Here is a 22,825-nt window from a genome sequence, read left to right as displayed (position 1 = left end):
AAATTCACGGAAGCATGAACTTTTGTCCATTAAGTGTTAAGAACTGCTGAATGATTCTTATGAACAGTCTAAGAAATTATTATGCTTCAGGAGACTGTTTATCCTCTTTGTGCACATGGAATATGAGTTTTCTATATTCTCATGAATGCTGGTCACAGAACCGCCATATTAGTAATTAAGGTAAGAATAATGTAACGTAGCTAAAATGAATGAACATTCTAATAAATGACTGTTCCTTATTTGATTAAACAGTTCATATACAGTCGTTTGTAGAACAAGTGGAAACAGCCAGTGAACACAGGAATCGGTTGACGACACATAAAAAATGGTTCAGATTTTTCAGCTCTTACAAACGTAATTAACAGTACTGAGAATCGTTGAACACAGTTATTCCTTTCATTCCCTGCCTATAACGGAAGTGTCGAAAAATTTTTCAGCTTGTTATCATTGCAACGGACAGATGAAAGGAATAAGTTTACTGTGAGGAGTTTTAGGTGTATTTTACTGACATGTTTCAACTTCCGTAAATACAGTTGTATTGATTTTTGTTAATACCTATAACGTAAGACTGAGTTTCCAAAAGAAATTTCATCTTCAAAGAAATATGGTTGCAATAGGGAATCCACAAGAACATAAATCCGTTGTAGTCAACCAAAACTATTTTCTGTCACTGTATGTCCTAATCCTGTATTTTAATTGCCATTACTCATCTCAGTGAAGTATACATCTCCAGATGAAGTGTCAATGTCAGAATTAAAAGCGATATTTAGCGAGACATTAAAATTTGTCCAACATCTTGCCCAAAAAAGCATGAAAATCCCACTTTTGAGGAAGAACTTTTGGTCAAATCAATCGCGAATATGTACACTGAAAACTGTGTATTAACTCTAGTTCATAGTATTAAACCTTTCAAACAGTAGTATTTTTTGGGTCTTGCCCACTCGTCTCGCATAGAGGGTGCCTAAGGAAAGCTGCGTTCTTGGAATGCTATACAACAATTCGAGGAAATAGCATTAGTAGTTTTATTTCTATAAAGCAAATTGATAACCTTTAACTTGTATTTTCAAAGGTGGCGCAAACGATGTGCGACATACAACATAACTCCGAGTTCTTGCTGTACACAAAGTTCTTGCAAGTTGACATACATCACTGATAACTGATCTGCGAGTGCCTGCCCACAAGTGTGCCTATAATGTCCACCAATGTCTGTATACGGAGCCGATCTGAGCGGCCGAGGCTGGCAGAAGAGGCGCTTATACTCACTTCGGCTTGAGGGCGCTCCTGTCTTGGTGCGGTCCTATTCCGCGCATCACAGGCCGAAGTTGCTTCACCACCTTCTCTTCTCTTGCGATCCTCATCTTCGTTCCGGCGCATTTGGTTACCCTAGAATACGTTTTACAGAATGATGCATATATTTTTAAGTGGACGTAAACGAGAAACTGCCGATAGTGAAGCATCGAAAAGTACACAGACAAACATGATTACTAAGGATTACTAAGGAACACTTACATCTTGGGATTTGGCTTTGGGTTTACCACCACTGAAGTAAGTAGGAAGAAAAGTCTGCATGTGTCTTTTGCTTAAAGATTTAGATAGCAGCTAGTAAGGAATCTAATGAACCAAAACGACATTTGGAATGGCTTCAGAGCGAGTACGTTAGCAAACCCCGAAAATTCGTCGAATTAAAATTAAAATCATTTTAAAAGCAAAAGGGGTATCTTAACACTATCTGAGAATGAGAAAGCTATACTTGCCTCTTAGAAATGTTCACATGAAGCCTCCAGATGTAAAAAAGCCTTAGACTTTTGATAAAGTGCGTTTTCTACCAGCTTGCAACTCAGGTCATCGAAACTATGTTTGGCGATAACTTTCCCACGCAACTGCAGTCCATAAATCTGTGAAATGTATTGCTGAAGCTGTACACTTTCAGCTTTCCAGAATTTTGTGTGAAAAGCTGTTTTCATTTCAGGTTGATGAAGCCACATTTCATTTCCTATGTTAGATTTTGCAATGTATTTTGAAGCTGCTTTTATATAACTGCCGTGTTCAATTTGAAACCATATATGAGTCTTCTTTAATACTGAAGTTTTTTCTTTTTTTAACGAATATAGATGATGTTATGAGCTCACAATCATAAGTCTACTTCTTTTAATTATGGTCTTGCCATTATATGTCATGAGAGTCTAATTGTTTCTGTATACTTCCTTATTAATAGTTGTGGTAATAAAATCGGAAGTCTAACTATCGATTTTTCTCTTGATTGGGTTTTGTTTCAAACTCATGAATTTGTCCTGATAACAGTTTTCTTTAAGGAATATTGTATTCCACACCTCTCAACCTAGCATCATCACTACCACTTACCGCCACTTCTGTTCACACAGGGTTTTCTCACTTCCAGATTTCCTGTAACATGTATGACAATTTCAATCATACTGATTGTTCTGTTTAGTTATGTCTGCTTGTTTGTATCCATTACTGAAGAACTTAATTTTAAAATGCATCATTTTTCATTTTTAACGCGCGCAGACATTTGCCTGCAGGGAAACGTTTACCGTTAGAAATTAAAATTGTAGAACAGCCATATGTTGCATCCAATTTTTCCTTTATTTGAGCCTGTTTCTCTCGAACAACGTGAGAATCTTCAGAACTGTGGAATTATACTATGTTACACCACCGTCCACTGAAATAAATTCGAAGATTCAACTTACAACGTGATAATTTACATTACGTAGCCAAGCACCACACGTTACAAATATAGGGCTGTGTGGAGCGTCGCCGTCATACATGAAACGGAGTAAGATGGTTGCGTACAATTTACATAAATTTTCTGGTGGGTGCATTCCAAAATTAAACAGGAAGACATGACATTTCTTGTTGAGAGAGTTAAAGCTCTGTGTATAAGCACTTGTTTGAAACACCCTCGCTAGGCCTAATGTAAAACATCGTTATTCTTGGGTTAGGTTCTACCGTGACTGTTATTGACATTAAATGAAACAACACGTTTATTGCTACCAATCACTGCTTATTTATCTCCACGACGCGTTTCAGAGGTTTAAACCTTCATCATCAAGTGGATTTACTTTTGCTAGTATGACATTTGTGTGTGTGTTGTACACATGTGATTGTTACGACAGTGGAAGGAACCTGTGACCACTGGAGACAGTGTCACAAGTTCCTCCATAAAATCTTAACACAACACACACACAAATGTCATACTAACAAATGTACATCCTCCTGATGATGGAGGTTTAAACCTTTGAAACGTGTCGTGGAGATAAATAAACAGTGACTTGTAACAGTAAACATGTTGTTTCATCTAAATCAACGTAATTCAAATAACACTAATGTCACTAAACTATGGCAAATATCTGCCGCTTCTTTTGGCGCTCACGAATAAAAGTCTTAAAAAACATACTTGGTTGTTAAATATTTATTAATTATTCCTCCTTTATTTGGTGTGCATCTTTCTATTTATTTTTCCTGCACAGTGGATGAGCGGCATTTCACACTTTCACATATCTTTGCTAGAGTCCAATAATATGTAATTTTTTTTTAAATCCCTTTCGTTAACACCTTATAATTTTGAGGAAGAGCCGGAGTTACCTTGTGTGTGGGAGACACTCAGTCTGATCGTCTTCACAACATTAAGCAACTACTGCCGGAGCTCTCCAGTCGATTGTGTTGTGGCAGGTGTTGGCAGGTAGTCGGACGGCCCAAATATTTAGCCTCAAGCAACCCGCAACGCACCTGGAGTCCAAATTACCACACGCCACGGCAAATACGGGACAGGTCCGGGGGTTTCTCACACAACCTGGAGAGTCATTGCATTGGGATACGAGGCCCCAAGTGCTGTGTTGACACTCTACACCTAATCAGGACTCAGAGGCGTCCGACCGAGCTGCACACATGGCTTGTATACCAGGAACTGTCATTCAGTAGTCTCCATATGTGATACCTCTGATTTTCCCGGGTCTTAGCGATATGCGGCATATTTTATGGAATGAAACCGACCATTTTTGCTCTAAATTGTGGCCCCGCTAGTACTTTACGGATGATTCATGCTACAGCATTGTACCTCTCCTTGCAATCATTCTGGGCGATCTTTTCGGAAAAGATCAACATCGGGTGTATTCTTTCCTCAGTTTCTTTGCGAAGTTTGCAATTTCCGTATTCTGCTGATTTATCTTTTCTAGCTACGACTGCCGTAATTCTAATGGCTTATTATTATTATTATTATTTACTGTTCCTGGCCACGCCTTTCTATGGCTCAGTCTGATTAAACGGAAAAGAAAAGACCCTCGTCTTTACGGGAATTAGATACACGTTCTAATCTCTGTCTCCCTCCCACCCCCCACCACCCCTTCTCTGTGCAACTCCTCCTCCCCCCCTTTATTCGTCCATTTCCTCCTCCTTCCTCATCTCTCTGTCCATCACCTTCTTCCCTTTCTCTGTCCATTTTCTCCCTGCTTTCTCTCCACATCTTCCCGCCCTCTCTCTCTCCCCCTCTCTCTGTCCGTCACCTACTCCCCTCATTCTATCTCCCTACTCTCCTCCCTCTTTCTCGCTCTCTCCTGAACCCTCTTGTCTACATTCTTCTTTCTGCTATCTCCATTTCCTCCCAGCCCTCCGTCTACTCTCATCTTCCCCCTCTGACTATGAGCTATGTTTATTATTATTGCCTATGGGAATTCTGTAGTAGTACTCTAGTCATAAGCCAATAAGATATAAATTTTGCTTTACTGCATGATAACAATGTCTGGTGTATAAACATTAACAATAAGAACATGGTGTAAAAATTAGAAGTAAATCGTTCCAGAATTTTCGAGATGTTTGGTAATAACGTTATTTATTTTATATATTATATACATTTAAAAATAGGTATATAAAAACACTCGAGTATTCCAATACGACGTTGTGTCGTAATTTCAAAGCAGTAGGTGAATAACTTGAGCAGTTTTAAGATTTTAAATACACAAACAATTACATTTCTTTTTATTTCATTTATATTTATAGACATTATTCTTTCTTTCATTCTTCGTTTGGGTGATCTCAGGGCCACTCACCAATTTCAGTGCTTCTCATAGACATTATTATTATTTACGGCTGTCGATAAAATAAATCCTTATTCCTTAGCAGCTGTGGACGAAATTATTACTAGGCAAAAAAGAAATAAAGTAAAATAAAAATAAAACAAACTATTACAGTGGCGACAGTAAAACTAAAAATAAGTCCTACATTACAATTTTATTGTTCTACAATAAGAATGATACCATAAAAGTTGTTTCAGTTATTTTATGTTGCTTCATGATGATGTTTCGATTAAAATCGTCAGGAAGTCAGGATTTATATTATCAGTGGCTCTTGGTGTTCATAAGAATTTCGTCAAATATTCACGAGCTGTGGGGCAGCACCTGCAGAAAGTTATTGTATTTCTTAAGGCACTGAATTTTACGAAACTGTGAGCTTCAGAGTGCCAGAGAGGCAGCTTCAATAGAAAAAAATCATTCCCGTCCTTTGCACCAACATTAGTTTTACTTTTCAAACACCTGTGACAGAAAAAAAATACTTTTATCATGACAAAGTTTCAGATATAATGAAAACGTGTTTTCAGAATTACACATTTATCATATTAATGCTAGGGCATATATGATCTTCGACGATCAGTATGAACACAGTATTTTCTGGAGCCCAGAAGCTCTGGCATAGTGATCTTCTTCAGCAGCAGATGCAAGCCACGATGCATATTTAAGAGATATGCACTTTTTAGCCTCCAAGAATTCTTGGAAGTCTTTATGGTGTCACATCCATATTTAAATATGAAGTCGGCAGATCGAGTTGATTCAGAGAACTTTTAAAAATAAATTATAGGAGTTATGTCACGCGAAGTCCATTAAAGTAGAAACAAGTAAACACAATACAAAATCTACAACTGCATATGTCCCTTGTTATGAAGGTGCGACTCCAACGTTATTAGTGGAATATCACCAAAGTCATAGAACAGCAGCTTTAAGAAGAAAGAGATTGGTGTGTGAAGGAAATGGATAATAGGCTAATAAACTGTACATATACCGGTCTACAGTCTACAAAGTTGAGAAAACTGGACACAGATAACTTCTTAGAGCAACACAGCAGCTTTGTATTAGACGTACAATATGTAGAAAGACTTGCCACTGTATTAAAGACATACTCAGCTCTAGTTTTGGAAGCCATTAATCTTCTGTAGTGGAACCATGTAGTGTTGATTCACTGGTGACCACAGAAGAAAGGAAATTAATTTTGATTCATTATACCTGTAAATCGTCTACCTTTTACTACTACTATCGCACAAAACGCTACATAAAAGGAAAGGTACTGGGAAAATTGCAAAGCCAAGAGCGATTTTCATGAAAGGAATCTAGCTTTTGTAATGACAGTCCAAGCAACTTGGAGAATAAGAAAGAAATAACTTCTTGAGACATTCTTAACGAACAGACGTCATTTCCACCACCAACACGTAACAGGATTATAAAATTTTTGAAGAAAGACTTTCAAAACTTTGGGTTAGGCAGAATGACTCTCAATGCAGACATTATCTGACCACACCACTACTATGAAAACGTTTCCCTTTAGATAACACTAGTAAGTAATTGCAATTAGTCATGAGAACATCTGCGAAAGCACTTGAACAAAAACACGGCTCATTAGCGGATAACGCCTACTCGCCATCACAAGTTTCTTTAGTATCTATAGTACATATAGTGCTTGGCCAGAAATGAAAGCGATAGAAATGGAAACGCATAATGACCAATGGCTTAGATAAAAATCACATGTCAGACGTGAGTCATGTCAGGCATTAACTATTGACATTAGCTTGATTAACAGGCAGCGGTTGACACAACGGAAGGAGTACTGGTGATAATCGGATGGTTCAGGGTCGAGTCTTCTGTGTAGTAATTCCTTCATTATCAATTTTTGCGTATTGTACACTACAAATAAACCTAAATGATGCTCAGTACACTGAAGTTATTAATATTTTCTTAAAAGGTAGTGAAAAGGAATGGAATATCTGATGTAGGTAATAAATTTCCAGGAAGGGATTACATGGAGTACAAGAGACCTTCGTATATAAAATTAGATAATTTTATTATTTTACATTTGACGATTTACACGTGATGGGGTGTATTCACTGTAAAAATAGGGTAAGCAGTACTTGTCTCTCTTCTCACAGTTTGGTAGCATACGAGGAGTAACGCATCGTTTCGCCAAATATTGGGGAGTAGAGCTGGTAACGTACAATGGAATGCGCTTTGATGTAGTCGTCTCAGGATGTCATTTCATTCTCTCTCAAACGGGTGATTTTATTTGCGCTGGGAACCTATTGTTCGAAGGTAACTGCCTAAGGGTGCTCGAAGATCATAATGAAAATAATTATAATCAAAATAACAGATATGCAGTACTATACACTTTGATCAAAATCCCTTGCTGAAAAGTTTTTTGCTTGACCACTGTGAATACAATTCTCTCTTTGAAATTTATTCGCTATCCCCAATTCTTTCTTTTCCGACTTTAATGAAATTATTAATAGATACAATACAGTGAATATTATTTTGGGTTACCAGCAGTGCAAGTAAGATGAAAACTGAGAGCAAAAGAAAAATTAAACAATTTTCCACATAGCTACTTGAACCTGTGACCCTCGGCATACAACTCTGTTCTCTTTTCGCTGCCCTAACGACTGACTGGCACCCGCAGTGCTATAAACAGCTCGTATCTTGCCTGACGCACATCATAAACGCTATTTTCTTCAAAATACTTGGCTATCTGGACGTCCCACGTCCATCTTTTTCATTCTGGCGAAGTCCTGCATGTACCAACAATTTTGAAGAAATCAGTACTAACGAATAGACGCGGTCCCCTTGTAAGCACCGTAAATGAGGAGGTTCGAACGCTGACCAGTCGCTTGTCACTAGGACAAGGTATTGTTATAGTTAAGCGCTTGCAGTGAAGTGTATCTGGTATTTGGATCTAGAAGTGGTTATGATATAGCTGCACACGACGCAATTGAAGTCCCAACCAACTCGGCAGTTGGTCCTATGGCTGGTGACGTGTTCCTATCACAGCAGAGAAAATATGATGCAGCAAAACAGCCAGTCACAGCGCCACAGGCAGTTGTCCAGTCATCGAAGGAAGTTTAGGGGAAAATCGTGAAGTCGCAAATTTTTTTAACAGTGGTTTGCGTGAGTCTCATGAACAAGATACTAAAATTTCCCACCGTTTTGGACATCACAGACTGGAGTGGCGTCATCGGCTGTGTGTGCGTGCCTGTGTGTGTGTGTGTGTGTGTGTGTGTGTGTGTGTGTGTGTGTGTGTGTGTGTATGTGTGTGTGCGTGTGTGTGCAGAATACAACTCTTAACAGGGGCCAGTGCGAGTTGTTAAGTGTATCCGCATTATGGCCAACCTTGTCTTAATGGAAGTAGAAGAAGCACAAGTATATATGGGCAGGTGGTCTGTGCAAATATGCCCATTTTCTTACTATCCCTTTAAATGATATTTTATGAGTTTTTACCCCTAGTTGTGAATCTCTTGGGTAATATCATTGCATGCAGTCCTGCAGTGGTACCTGGAGAAGGACGTTTAGAATATGATTGACGAATTTGCACCTGGAAGGAAAAATTGCTTTGCAGAATAATTAGCAGTGACAGTTATGTGAATTCTGATGCTCATTTGATTGTTTGATTTTGTGCATTTGTGCATTTTACACATGCACTTGATGTCATTGCTATAGTGTAATTAAAATTGCTGTTCTAATACCATGGTCTCTGACCTGTAATTACAAAGTTCATTGACCTGGCCGAGTGTAAATTAATTGTGTTGTTTTTAGTATTATTGTTATTGTTCTTTAATTTTTCTATATCGTGTTCTTTCAGTGTGGAATTTAATTACCCAAGTACTGGTACTTGTTGTACTCCGTTATTGGGGCATGTCTTTGTACTCTTCTTCAGCCCGCATCTCGTTGTCGTGCGGTAGCGTTCTCGCTTCCCACGCCCGGGTTCCCGGGTTCGATTCTCGGCGGGGTCAGGGATTTTCTCTGCCTCGTGATGGCTGGGTGTTGTGTGCTGTCCTTAGGTTAGTTAGGTTTAAGTAGTTCTAAGTTCGAGGGGACTGATGACCATAGCTGTTAAGTCCCATAGTGCTCAGAGCCATACTCTTCTTCAATATCTCACCAGATATTTTCCATCATTGAGCGCTGCTTAAAGATTTCGTTCATAGTTCTATTTCTATAGTGAACTGTATCACTGTTGCAAATTATTATTGGGATTCTGATATGAATAAGTAACACAGTTCATTGAGTGAACTGTGAATGAAACACTGATCGAGCATTTACATGCATTGATCAAAAATGACAGTGCATTGAGAATGGCTGGTTTCTAGCTGAAATCTAGATCTGCCAATAAAATTTTAAAAGGACGACTGATACCTGAAGTCTATTATTTACAATTAAAATATAACAGTCTATGAGTGCAACAGCCTTCTGAGTGGAAGGTAACCTGAATAAATAATGTATCCTGATAAGAAAGGTATTTACATCCTCAGCCTATGTTGCTGATAATCCTACCGTACCAAAAGAGTTCTGCTGGAAGCCATTACGACATCATCAAACTGACTTGCAGGGCGTTTGATCAGAAACAGAATGTTTGATCGTCAGTTTTCTCATTAACTATTAGTGATGGCACAGAGAAGTATGTATGTTGTGCAACTTACACGTCATTGTGTGAAATCGGTACGCAGTAACAAAGAATTTTTCATGTTGTATGTTAGCCTTCAGTTCAATGACGATAACTGTAAATCACAGAAAAATATTGGAAATCACCCACTGTCAGACTGGAGTAGTACCTTTCTAGGAGTAGTGGTATCCCAACCAAGTAAAACGCATGCTTGTGTATGTTATTCTACAGTAGGATAATCGAATGAGTTTCCTGTTGACGTATGGTAAATGGAACACTAACTATTGCTTAATTTTCCTCTTATTTCAGGACGTACATACGAATAAGATGAAAGCTTCTCTTGACGTATGGTTCCTCGAGTAATTCAAAATTCACTACGGCCCTTCCAAGTACACGTTTCCTTCTCAGGCTACTGTTATCGTTTCCCTTCACGTGCGTTTTCTGCAATGTAGAGCACTCTAATTAATTGCACAATGTGCGCTGAGTGCAATTTGTATTCAGCAGTAACAATGTGGTTCTTATAAAGCACAGTACCGCTGCGAGAGAAATGCCCCGGCTCTACCCTGTGGCAACCGCAGAAACATCGTTTCGACAACGTGCAGAGGACAGTTTCAGAATCCTCAGCAGAAGAATACCGCTGACGCAGCTGCGACGGGAATATCACGAGGCGTGCCTGGATTCGCTTATTCGTGCAACTGGAGCAGCTCAACCCACAAGTGTTTGAAGCATCAGTTTCCGCAAGAGTGACATCAGCGTTCTAGTGCTGAGTGCTATTTCTTGCCTGTGACATCTGAAAACGAATCTCGAATTTTCATTATGTGATATATGTGATGATAAAAATACATAGCATGTATACAGATAGCGCAGCTGCCTTAACTTTCGTATTACGTGGGATTAGTGAAAACGTAACAACCTTCCAGAATGCGCCGAATTATTGAAATACATTGTTTCCGAAGGTTAACCGGTGGGGCCATATTTAGGTAAAAATGTAATTCATATTCTCACCTTATTGTTTGAGTCGCAGGAAACAAATCGCAGTTCACGCTTAATTCGTTTCAGTAATACGATTCCCACGTGAGCAAGGTGCGTAATTAAAAGATTCGAATGGTTTTAATCGGCTAACGTGCTAACATTTATTATTTATGCGTTGTAGCGTGGTGATTACTGCAGGAATTTACAGTACTACCGCCTAGCGTGTTTCTCTCACAAGGATAAAGGTAATAAATTAGCAGTATTGGAAATATGCAGAATCAAGTGTGTTTGAGTATTCAGGTATTTTTATACGCACTTGCTGGCGGTGTTGGAATATAATTTAGTAATCAAGTACCGTTTAGCGAATCAAAGTCTGTCGTGATATTTAGCAACAAACACTTTGAGACTAATCAAAATTTTATGAAGTGAATTACATTTAAATGCTTAACATACATGTATGTAAATAGCAAGAGATAGCTGATTCCATAAAAACCATACAATCCTTTCGAAATTGTATTAGGACTCCTTAGAAAAATGTGTATGCTGAACATTGATATCTCTAATACGTTACCCCACATTTTGCTACCATAAACTGAGAGTCTATAGCAACAACAGTATAACAGGATAATAGGCTTCACTGGAGATGAATTCATTTGACTAATTAAGAAATTATATGACAGATGAAAACTGGTAGATGTTGCATTATATTCTGCCTCAAGAAAAAGACTGTTCTGGGAAAAAAAAAGTTTATTCGGCATATTATAGAACACAAAATATCATGTTTCACACGTACAACTGTAAAATTAAAGTTTCAGTTTAATTAATATTAGTTAAATGTAAATTGGAAAATTAAATTCTCCATAACTTCAGAAATATTACCGATTCGCAATTCTGGTATCAGCCCGAAAATTCTTTAAAGATTAAACACTTTTGACGCATACTCTCAGTCTTTTCAAATTGCGTAAAAATTTCACGTGTTTTATTTTGCAAGATGACAGCCAGTTTTAAGTAAGTATCAGAGGACACAAATATGGTTGCTGTCACATTAATATTCCATAATATTTAATTCATACAAATTCAATATGCAGCAGAAAATCTCTTGTGAGTTAATACTAGTATAAATTAAACGAGTCGAGAATGAAGGAGCTTGTTAAACCACATATAAGATGAATGCAGTGGATGTTCCTGCGCAATATGTGGTGGAGTGGTACCACATATGCGACAGTTCTGTTCATTCACAGCACCGTGCAGAGTAAAATGTGCCACTTCTGCCCAAAGCATACTCCCCAGATACGTGTCATCTATTTTCTTCTGACTGGTGTGATGAGTACGACAGAAATTTGTGTCCCATGCCAATCTATTTATCTCAAACAATCACTGTCTTCCTCTACGGATTTTACTCTCTGCACCTCCTTCATGAATAAAGGAAATTTTTCCTTAAATTATTAACACGGGTCCTGTCATTCTGTCCGTTCTTGTCAATGTTTTCCACATGTTCATCTCCTCTCATTCTGAGGAGAATCTCCTCATATCTAATCAGTCAACCAAATTTTCAACGTCCTTGTATGTTACCACATCTCCAGCTCTTCGATTCATTTCTTTTCCCGTTTCCTTATTTTCCGTAATTCCCTTCTATCGAGTGCTCTTCTCCAAACGTACATTCCCAGAATTTTCTTCCTAAACATATGGCTGACGCATGAGACTAATAGACTTGTTTTGCCCAGGAGTTCTATCTTCTTCCATGTTAGACTGCTTCTTACATCTTTCTTGCTTTGTACACCATGTCTTAAAATAGCATACATCCTTCACTTCACTCACTTCGTGGTCATCGGTTGTCATGTGAACTTCATTTCTGATCTACTTTCTGCTACTTCTCATTAGACTGATCATTACATTTAACAGTTTGTAACCTCCCCCTCACTTACCGACCTTAATGACAGTGAAAAATTAAACCTCGTGTACCTAATGAAAATTTGGGAATAGCAATCGTCACCGAAGTTAGTTTGTTGGTAACGAGGGAGGAAAGGGTTACATCTAAATGAAAGGAAAAATGCAAATGAAACTGGTGGAAATTAATTTTGAAAAGGGGTAAAGTTAATACAGAAAATAAATGTGCGGCCGTTACATTAACGATTAACTAGCGGTAATTAGATATTTGAGATTTGGGGGAAATTACGGTCGCCAGTCCTATGTACAATTACTATAGTAACTGAAAAAGAAAAGTTATTACCCATATAATTAGCACTAGAAGCGTGGCAACTGAAGGTTGACACGTGTAGCGTGAAACCTGAAAGTTTGTCAGAAGTAATAAATTTCGCTACACTCTGAATTAATTTAGCAAAAGAATTAATAAAACCGGAAAACTGAAAGTTAATTTAGTGACTGAAATTAATAGTGAGGTTTGTTTCTGAAGCACATCGAAATTCAGTAAAATACGGTTAGTCTTGGGCTACCTCAACAATAATTTCAAAAACTACTTGAATCTATGCAGTTTAGAAATAAGAGATTTAACTTTGAACTTGAATTAAATGATTCTGAACAATTAACAATAGTAAAATTTAGCACGTACCAAGCTGAGCTGCAGTCACAGGTAAGCTAAAATACGGTAACAAAACTCGCGCTCTTAATTTGTGCTTGTGTAATCTAAATATTGTAGCCAGCTATGAATACCTTAACCGAACTTTGAAATTAAAGCAGTGAAATCGAATGATGCTGGCGTTTGAATTTCAACGACACTCGGGTTCATTCCGGAAAAGGAAGGGACCCTGCTTGGTAATGCAATTGGGACAATGAGCAACAAAGGTTTATGCTGCGTTGCTGTAATTTAGTTATGAAAATGGAACAGTTTGAAAAGCTGAGGTCTGCCATACAGTTCTAAAACTTTACGTGGTTCCAGTCTTCCTTGTTGGTTGATTGAAGGTTTGAAGCCGTCGATCGAGGAGGTGGCGACAGTCACTCATTGTCGGCCGTCGCTGTTGCAGAAGCTGGATGTTGGCGAGCCTTCTTCTCGACACGGTCACCAGGCGAAACGGGCTCTTGATGTGCGACAGCTAATGCTTCCCGTCCTCGACACCGTGTCAGAAACTATCATAGCAAGTCGAGCGCAATTACATGCTGCCCAACCCTGAAATCGCGGCAACTAGCGGGAGCTTCACACAACACACCTGCTCCACTGCACCACCCCAGCCAAACTCTCCCTGTGCCCGCGCTCCATGCGACAGAGTTAACACTACCAAAGATCCTAAACACTTTTGTCCTCCACACGATCTATCGATGTATTCGTTCGATAGCATAGTTTTCCCTAGGCCAGACCCAGCGTATAAATGCAAATAATATTCACAAAACAAACCAATTATAAATCGACATAAATGCATAAATATATACAAATAGTAAAACAATTACAATATATAAAGACACAGAAATTTCATATCTTCGGGTAACAAAATAAGGAAAAATCTATAGTACAATAGATGGAAATAGAAGGATATGCATTTCTGGCATTACAAGTTTCCGTAATTATTCATCTTCATACTTTTCAATCATGATAGCAATGTCATCAATCAACATTATCATTGATACTATTTCATCCTGAATTGTAATCGCATACCTTAAATTTTCTTTTTCTTCCATCGTTGCTAGTTGGAAGTACAGAGTTGACATGACTTTCTTGCACCCTTTTTAATCTGAGTACTTCGTTCTCCTCCCTTCATTCTTACTGTTCTTTCTCTGCCTTGTATTTTGTAAATATTTTACATTACCCATCTTGCCATTAACCTTGCATCTATTTTTCTAATAATTTCGAAAGTTACACCATTTTGCTTGTTGAACATTATTACTAGGTCGACAAATCCTGCACAGATGTCTACATTTTTATTTTGTCTTACTTGTACTATCAAGCCCACTGTCATAACTACCTCTCTGTTGCCTTTAACTTTCCTAAAGCCAAACAGTTCATCGTCTAACAGATCCTTAATTTTCTTACATTCCTTCTGAATGTTATGCTTCTCATCAATTTTGATGCATCAGTTGTTTAGCTGATTCTACGATAATTTTCACGTTTGTCTTCACTTGCTGTTTTCGGGATTGCATGCGAGAAATTTTTCCCAACGTCTGAAGGGGTTTCTTCAGATATATAAAAACAATTAGATTTTAAAAAATTAGTAACACGCCATGTGGCTGTGTGTTATTATACTTATCTTTGTGCTATCCAGATTTTGACTTTAATGCTAAAAGTTGTTAGACGATTCATGTCATGTCTGTTAAGGCAGTCAAAAGCAATTAAACAAGGCTAAAACGTGTCTTTAAGATGTAAGTGCTTGTAGCCTTGTTTACCTGCTTTGCACTGTTTTAGCAGACATGTCTTTATAATGGTCTAACAGCTTTTAGCGTCGTACTTCATAATGGCATAAACTCCGAAATCTTGTCAGAACAAAAGATAAATATGGTAATACACAGTCAAATAGCGGTTTTCACTTTTCAAAAGTACTGCATGACTGTGGCTCAGTGCCATTGAAATCCTTTTAATCACAATTTGGGTGCCACATCCCCCGAATGATTTCAGAAATTCTACCTTATTTGGATGCAAGTCTTCGAAGGCTCTGTTAAACTTTAATACTTGGTCCCCCATGCCCTACATGTCAACTCTCATTTATTCGTCTATCACGCCATCAGACAATTTCTCCCCCTAACAGAGGTCTTCAGTGTTCTCTTTCCACCTATCCATTCTTTGCTAGGCAGTGGAATTTCTACTCAATACTTAATGTTGACGCTTCCAACGAACATTTCCGTTTCGACGTCTTGACTTTTCTCCTGCAAACATTTCGCTTTTCCTTCCCTGCGTTTCCTACTTCATCCATTTCCGAGTGACTTCTATTACTGTGTTATTGTCTTAGCCTCAGTATTTTGGTACTTCCTTCTTTCATCGATCAATTGCGTATTAGTTGATCGAACAGTAAATGGATGTACTGGTGGTTCATAGTGTGCAGCGGGCTCAAACGCAGTATTATTTCTGTTACCCCACGTTTCTCTTCTGGTCTGTTCGAACGTCTGTTATTGCCCTTTTTAGAAAGGCTCTTCAGTTGAGCTTCCGACTGTGGTGTTAATTATTTCAGAATCTGCAGCCATAGATAACTTCGAACGAACATTAATATTTCTGAGTACTTCCTTATCTAACTTCTTTCCATTCTGATTATTCCGGACGATTCCCTTCATCACTGCTAAATCGTGATCCTAACATATATCTGCTCATGGCTACGCCTTAAAATGTACGATCGGATTTAGAAAACAGTGTCTTACTATGAGAGAATCTGGCTGGAATCTCTTCTCGTATCCTTTCTCAAACATACTTTATCATCGTGTGCCTTCTTAACAGAGTTCGCTATTAGAAACCCACATTTAATACACGTTCTCAATTAGGGTTTCTCCTGTATCACTTCTACAACTAAGGACATATTTTCCTATAAGTGTTTTGTCTATTCCCTCCCCTGCTATAGCGCTCCAATGCCCCGTAATTACTAGTTTTTCTATCCCGCTCCACACACTGCATTACTTGCTCAGTGCTCTAACATACTTTTCCGTCCGTTCATGTTGTAAGACGTCGTGGTCTCCTGTCCTTCATTGCTTACATATTCCGCCCTTACAATCATATTCCGCACATCAAGACGCTTCATTCGAACCCAAACTCGATAAGTTAAAGTCAGTGTTGTATGAATTCATGTAAACGATATGCAATTAACAAGTAAGCACACCGTGGTTGAAATACTCGAGGCTGGCGTACACACATACATTCCAGACTCGATGGTCACAGAAGCTTTTAGTTCGGGAGAGAAACAGCACAACGGGACGCCGCTCCCTTCAGAGGACGACCCAGCTTATATCGGCCGGTGACGACCTGTGTAGTGGACAGCGTGGGCCCGAGTGAAAAGGGGGACGACCTCGTGTTCAGCTTAATATCAAATTCCACTACATTGTGTGGGAGTGGCCAGCCTACTCATTCTTTGCACATAGCATGCAGTTTCAGAGATTTTCACAGGGAGACAGCAAATGCCAATCTACAGTTTTCTGGATTGGTCGCCTTAAACGAGACGTCATTCTTCCGTTTTAGAAGAGCAATGGTGATTGGCATACGATATTTCTGACGCTTTGAGCTGAGGGAATAATGGAAGAGACCGAAAGATATACCCCTTCACGTCGCTCTTGGAGCGAGGAACAAGTCTCTCCTCAGTACTTCACTGGGAGAGCACTTCTGTCGAGAGCGAATCAAAGGGCGACTCTATATTGAGTCCTTGGGATTAAGCGTTGTTCACTGTGTTGGCTGACACACTTATTGTGCGGTGTGAACCGACAGAGTTATAGTTAAACGCCTGCGAGTGCGAGCGAATTTTGAGTGGCATCGCAGTGGACTTGTTATCTGACCGGTGTACCACGCCAATAGTTAGACTAGGGGCGAGTAGGAATCCTTGACTTCTTCAAGGCATAGGGACAGTTTGATTGGCGAAGGTCAATCCAGATAGAACGAGAGTTATCTTTTTTGTCAGCAGCGAGCGGCGCAGACAGCAGTCATCGCAGCTTACGGCATTGTGCGCTACAGCTATTGTGAGCCCCATATTTTCTCCACAACAGTACACTTCACTGCATTTCAGATGCGACAGCCTCGACCATACCTAGCAACATTCTAATGGATAATTATTCAAGTTGAGTAGGCGCAGCTCTCAGTCATTCTGCCAAGTCCATAACAATCTTAAGCTTTGTATAGAGGTTTCGCTAGCGAGTCCTGTCCTTGAGAGGTGGCTTCACATTCCGAAAAGAACCAGGATATAGCTTGTTTAATTCATAACTGAAAGTGCCATTGTGATTTCTCGGAATTTTTGCAAAATAAATAATAACTTTCGTTTGGTTCATGTTTTTCTTACACTAACTAGCACTTTCCAGTACCCAAGTATCCCACTAGTTACGTAAGAAATTTTTGGAATTTTTGTGTCATTTCCTTACAGCGGACGACTCCAGCAGGTATTTATTTCTGAAAGTTTTTCAGGCATTTCTCTTAGTTAGGAGCGTCTGTCTGACTTCTGTAGTAGTGTGGGGGTGGAAATTGCGTCTTGCAGGAGCCACAGGGTAAAGGGTACATCTCAGATTAATCCGTTGCACAGAATAACAGATTAACCCCACACACAAATTCAGAATGTGACTGTGACGTTGACATATACATCTATCTGTAAAAATAGTTGCAGTATCTGTATCGTCACGTTATCTCAGTGTATACGTGTTGAACATAGCTATGCTTAGACGCTCGTTATATCAACATTCTGTTGATGTGGTTCATGCAGGTACAAGAGTTCAGTTTACACATTTTACAATGTAGAACATTTAGTAAACTTACAATAGCTGTACACTTCATAAACATGGTTTTAATTCAGTATACGTGTTTGTTAGCGTAAGATTTTAACTTGGGAAACATTATACGTAACTGCCGCTTTAGTGTATTATATAAAATGTTTATCGAACTATCTATCTGTGAAATCGAACGTATGACATCTATTACACTGTAATATATTCAGATAATTTGGTTGGACATACATTTTATGTTTCTGTACGGCTTGTCTCTTATAACTTACTACTCGGCAGAGGCAGTGCACATGTGGAATGTGCCAGGAGCCTGTTTCACACTATCGTCTATGTGTTTGTGCGTGTGAGAGAGAGTCGTTACTTCCATATATCTACACTCCTGGAAATTGAAATAAGAACACCGTGAATTCATTGTCCCAGGAAGGGGAAACTTTATTGACACATTCCTGGGGTCAGATACATCACATGATCACACTGACAGAACCACAGGCACATAGACACAGGCAACAGAGCATGCACAATGTCGGCACTAGTACAGTGTATATCCACCTTTCGCAGCAATGCAGGCTGCTATTCTCCCATGGAGACGATCGTAGAGATGCTGGATGTAGTCCTGTGGAACGGCTTGCCATGCCATTTCCACCTGGCGCCTCAGTTGGACCAGCGTTCGTGCTGGACGTGCAGACCGCGTGAGACGACGCTTCATCCAGTCCCAAACATGCTCAATGGGGGACAGATCCGGAGATCTTGCTGGCCAGGGTAGTTGACTTACACCTTCTAGAGCACGTTGGGTGGCACGGGATACATGCGGACGTTCATTGTCCTGTTGGAACAGCAAGTTCCCTTGCCGGTCTAGGAATGGTAGAACGATGGGTTCGATGACGGTTTGGATGTACCGTGCACTATTCGGTGTCCCCTCGACGATCACCAGTGGTGTACGGCCAGTGTAGGAGATCGCTCCCCACACCATGATGCCGGGTGTTGGCCCTGTGTGCCTCGGTCGTATGCAGTCCTGATTGTGGCGCTCACCTGCACGGCGCCAAACACGCATACGACCGTCATTGGCACCAAGGCAGAAGCGACTCTCATCGCTGAAGACGACACGTCTCCATTCGTCCCTCCATTCACGCCTGTCGCGACACCACTGGAGGCGGGTTGCACGATGTTGGGGCGTGAGCGGAAGACGGCCTAACGGTGTGCGGGACGGTAGCCCAGCTTCATGGAGACGGTTGCGAATGGTCCTCGCCGATACCCCAGGAGCAACAGTGTCCCTAATTTGCTGGGAAGTGGCGGTGCGGTCTCCTACGGCACTGCGTAGGATCCTACGGTCTTGGCGTGCATCCGTGCGTCGCTGCGGTCCGGTCCCAGGTCGACGGGCACGTACACCTTCCGCCGACCACTGGCGACAACATCTATGTACTGTGGAGACCTCACGCCCCACGTGTTGAGCAATTCGGCGGTACGTCCACCCGGCCTCCCGCATGCCCACTATACGCCCTCGCTCAAAGTCCGTCAACTGCACATACGGTTCACGTCCACGCTGTCGCGGCATGCTACCAGTGTTAAAGACTGCGATGGAGCTCCGTATGCCACGGCAAACTGGCTGACACTGACGGCGGCGGTGCACAAATGCTGCGCAGCTAGCGCCATTCGACGGCCAACACCGCGGTTCCTGGTGTGTCCGCTGTGCCGTGCGTGTGATCATTGCTTGTACAGCCCTCTCGCAGTGTCCGGAGCAAGTATGGTGGGTCTGACACACCGGTGTCAAGGTGTTCTTTTTTCCATTTCCAGGAGTGTATTTCTGCCACTCCAAGTACGTCTGTAACTCGAGTAAGTTGCTACTAGATGGATTACACAGACTGTCTATCAGACTTTCACATTTACTTATCGTGGAGAACGACAATCAGCTTGCCGGCCGGGGTGGCCGAGCGGTTCTAGGCGCTACAATCTGGAACCACGCGACCACTACTGTCGCAGGTTCGAATCCTGCCTGGGGCATGGATGTGTGTAATGTCCTTAGGTTATTTAGGTTTACGTAGTTCCAAGTTCTAGGGGACTGATGACCTCAGAAGTCCCATAGTGCTCAGAGCCATTTGAACGATTTTTGACAATCAGCTTGTTTAAAGACATTATACTAGTCGTTATCAATAAAGGAAGACTTACGTGCACATCTTTTCCTCCAGCGGTTAGCAGTGATCAGCTGTGTAAGCGGGTCTATGTAGTATGCATCGGTTGACGGCGTGAATGCCGACTGCTGATGTAACATACAAGAGTTCGCTGTCTACCACATTTTATATATTGACGATGTAATTTATATTATGATGGGTCAGCAGGTTACTCTTGTAAGTGCGAAGCGTCTATGTTTTTATGATATGATTTGCTCATAACGAGTTGCATCACTTCGTATGTCCTACTTTTACATTCAATGACAAGTATATGGTTTAATTACCTAACGTCAATGGTTTTATATTTGCCTAATATGAAGCGACAAAAGCTTTAAAGTGAGAATGTGGCATCACTGCACTATATTGATGCATTTAGCCATTGGTGATGGCACAGGAGTCTGCAGATGAAACGTACCGTTAGGAGAAGCTACGTCTCCATTATTAAGCAACTTAATATCTGCCGAGGGGGGAGGTGGGAAGGACGAATCAAGAAGATCCGCAATTGACTCATCAGCAAGATCGAAGGAGAGCTGCTGACCCGGCTTGATGTTGCTAACCAGTCACAACACCAACTTGTGATGAAGCCAAGTGTGCAGTCTCTCACCCCTTCTATTCGATCTAAGAACCGAAGAAGAAATGCCGGTAATGAAATAAATTTTCAAATTCGAGATTAAAGTTACTCGTGAAAGGTTACCATTTTACAAGACCTCAGTTTCTTCCGGCGTATTCAATGTTGAAATAACTTACGGGAATCCAGGGGGGTGACGTTGTGGCATCCGCCGATATTTCTACGGTGACCAGCCTGTTACCTTCAAGGTAAAATTGCAGAAAGTTAGCGCTGTGCAAGCGAGTTTTAAATCTCGGTTTGCAGAGCAATTCCCGAAAGATAACTCACACACACACACACACACACACAGACACACACACACACACACACACACACACACACACACACACACACACACACACTGTAAACACCAGCGGCACCACACAACCAGACATGACAGACACCAGAAATTATTTGTAATGAAAATTAACAAAAAACAAGTGAGGTAGCATTAAGTCCGTGCATCTGTTTTTCACAAGGGAGAGAGCTAGATACCACACAGAATTTAAGCAAAAACCTCCACCTGTATTAAATAAAGTTACTTGCCAATTTAATCTCAACTGCTTTCTCAATAGAACTACCCCAGCAGCTGGAAGTGCATGCGAGAATCTGCGTAATGTTATATTCTATAGTATGACTGGTGCCCATACAGTGTTCCGCCATAGCTGATGTTCTCGGCTGTTGTAGGCGTTTGAGAGTGAGACGCTGTTGCTCAGTACACCGATCGTCCACGCACCTGGTAGTATGACCAATATCTGATACGCCACAACTGCAAGGAATACTATAGCACCCTCATTATGGAAATCAACATAATCCTGAATGGAGATTCAGGTTTCTGCCCTCTGCATGGACTCCCGTTCTCTCCCCGCTCAAAAAAGGGAGGGACAATGTTAACGTCACCTTACCTGTTGTTCAGTAATTTTCACTATCGGTAAATTCTGGCAACGGTCATGTTTGACTGTGACGCTAGTGTTTACAACGTGTGTGTGTGTGTTTTAATATTTTTGGGTTTGCAGCCATCATATTCGGCTACAAAAATCTCTCTCTAGAGCAGTGGAGAAGGCGGCTGTTGCAAGATGACGTAATGTGGTGTGAGGTACCGATGACTGAAGGTTTATTACGTATGAGTATCGTGAGGAAGACCGGCTAAATTGTGATCGTTCTTCGCGATTGGCTGCTGCATTCGGAAGTTGCGCATGAAAATGACAATCTTCTCTTATTAATATTAGACAAAGTAAACAGCGTATTCACTTGCATTTTACATTTAAAGCATCTCTCAGCAGCGTGCTACCATTCCATTATTTCACAAGTATTAAAAACCAAATAATAAACTACTGCAAAACGAAAAGACAGACGAAGCACTTCAGAGATCTTCAGATCGAGCCTAACGTAGATGGTGGGGGAAGTGATTCGACTATAAGATCAGAGCTGGTACGGCAATCTCGGAGGACGGATATGTTATCTGCTGCAGGATCAGTTATGACTTAGTGTGTAAATCAGATTTCGGAGGACAGACGACTGCTGCGGTCGGTGTTAGTTAAGACTTTATTAGCAATTCACGCTCATTTGTACATCTAGTTCAGAACTTCGTCATCCTAATTACAGACGTATCCAGTTCGCTGATTTGCAGAAGAATAGAAACCATTTGTGATTCTAAAGTGGAATGTAATTGTGCAGACTCCCGTATAAACAAACTGATTGGAAATTTAATAATTTCTAAGACATTCCCTCTCTAAGCGTTTCTTACAGCCTCCAGCTTACGGATTCCTGTTTTCTGTGCAGAGGACAATTGTAGAAGACTGCAGGTTGGTGAACTTTCATTAGAACTTTTGCATTCCAGTTTGGAACGGCGGAAGCAAATAGACACCTCTCGTGTACTGCAATTTTGGTATTAATGACATCAGTGAAACGTCATCTGTGGTAACACAGAAGAGCTCTGAAAGAGAGAAATATTTTTGAGAGAAAGGGTTTATCATACGTATGCGTACATACATCACCCCTATCTCCCCCTAACCCTCTCATTTTCAAGTTT

Source organism: Schistocerca piceifrons, chromosome 3 (genome assembly GCF_021461385.2).
Source record: "Schistocerca piceifrons isolate TAMUIC-IGC-003096 chromosome 3, iqSchPice1.1, whole genome shotgun sequence".
NCBI classification, from domain to species: domain Eukaryota; kingdom Metazoa; phylum Arthropoda; class Insecta; order Orthoptera; family Acrididae; genus Schistocerca; species Schistocerca piceifrons.
The sequence above is the reverse complement of the archived record's forward strand: the minus strand, read 5'-3'. Positions refer to the sequence as shown.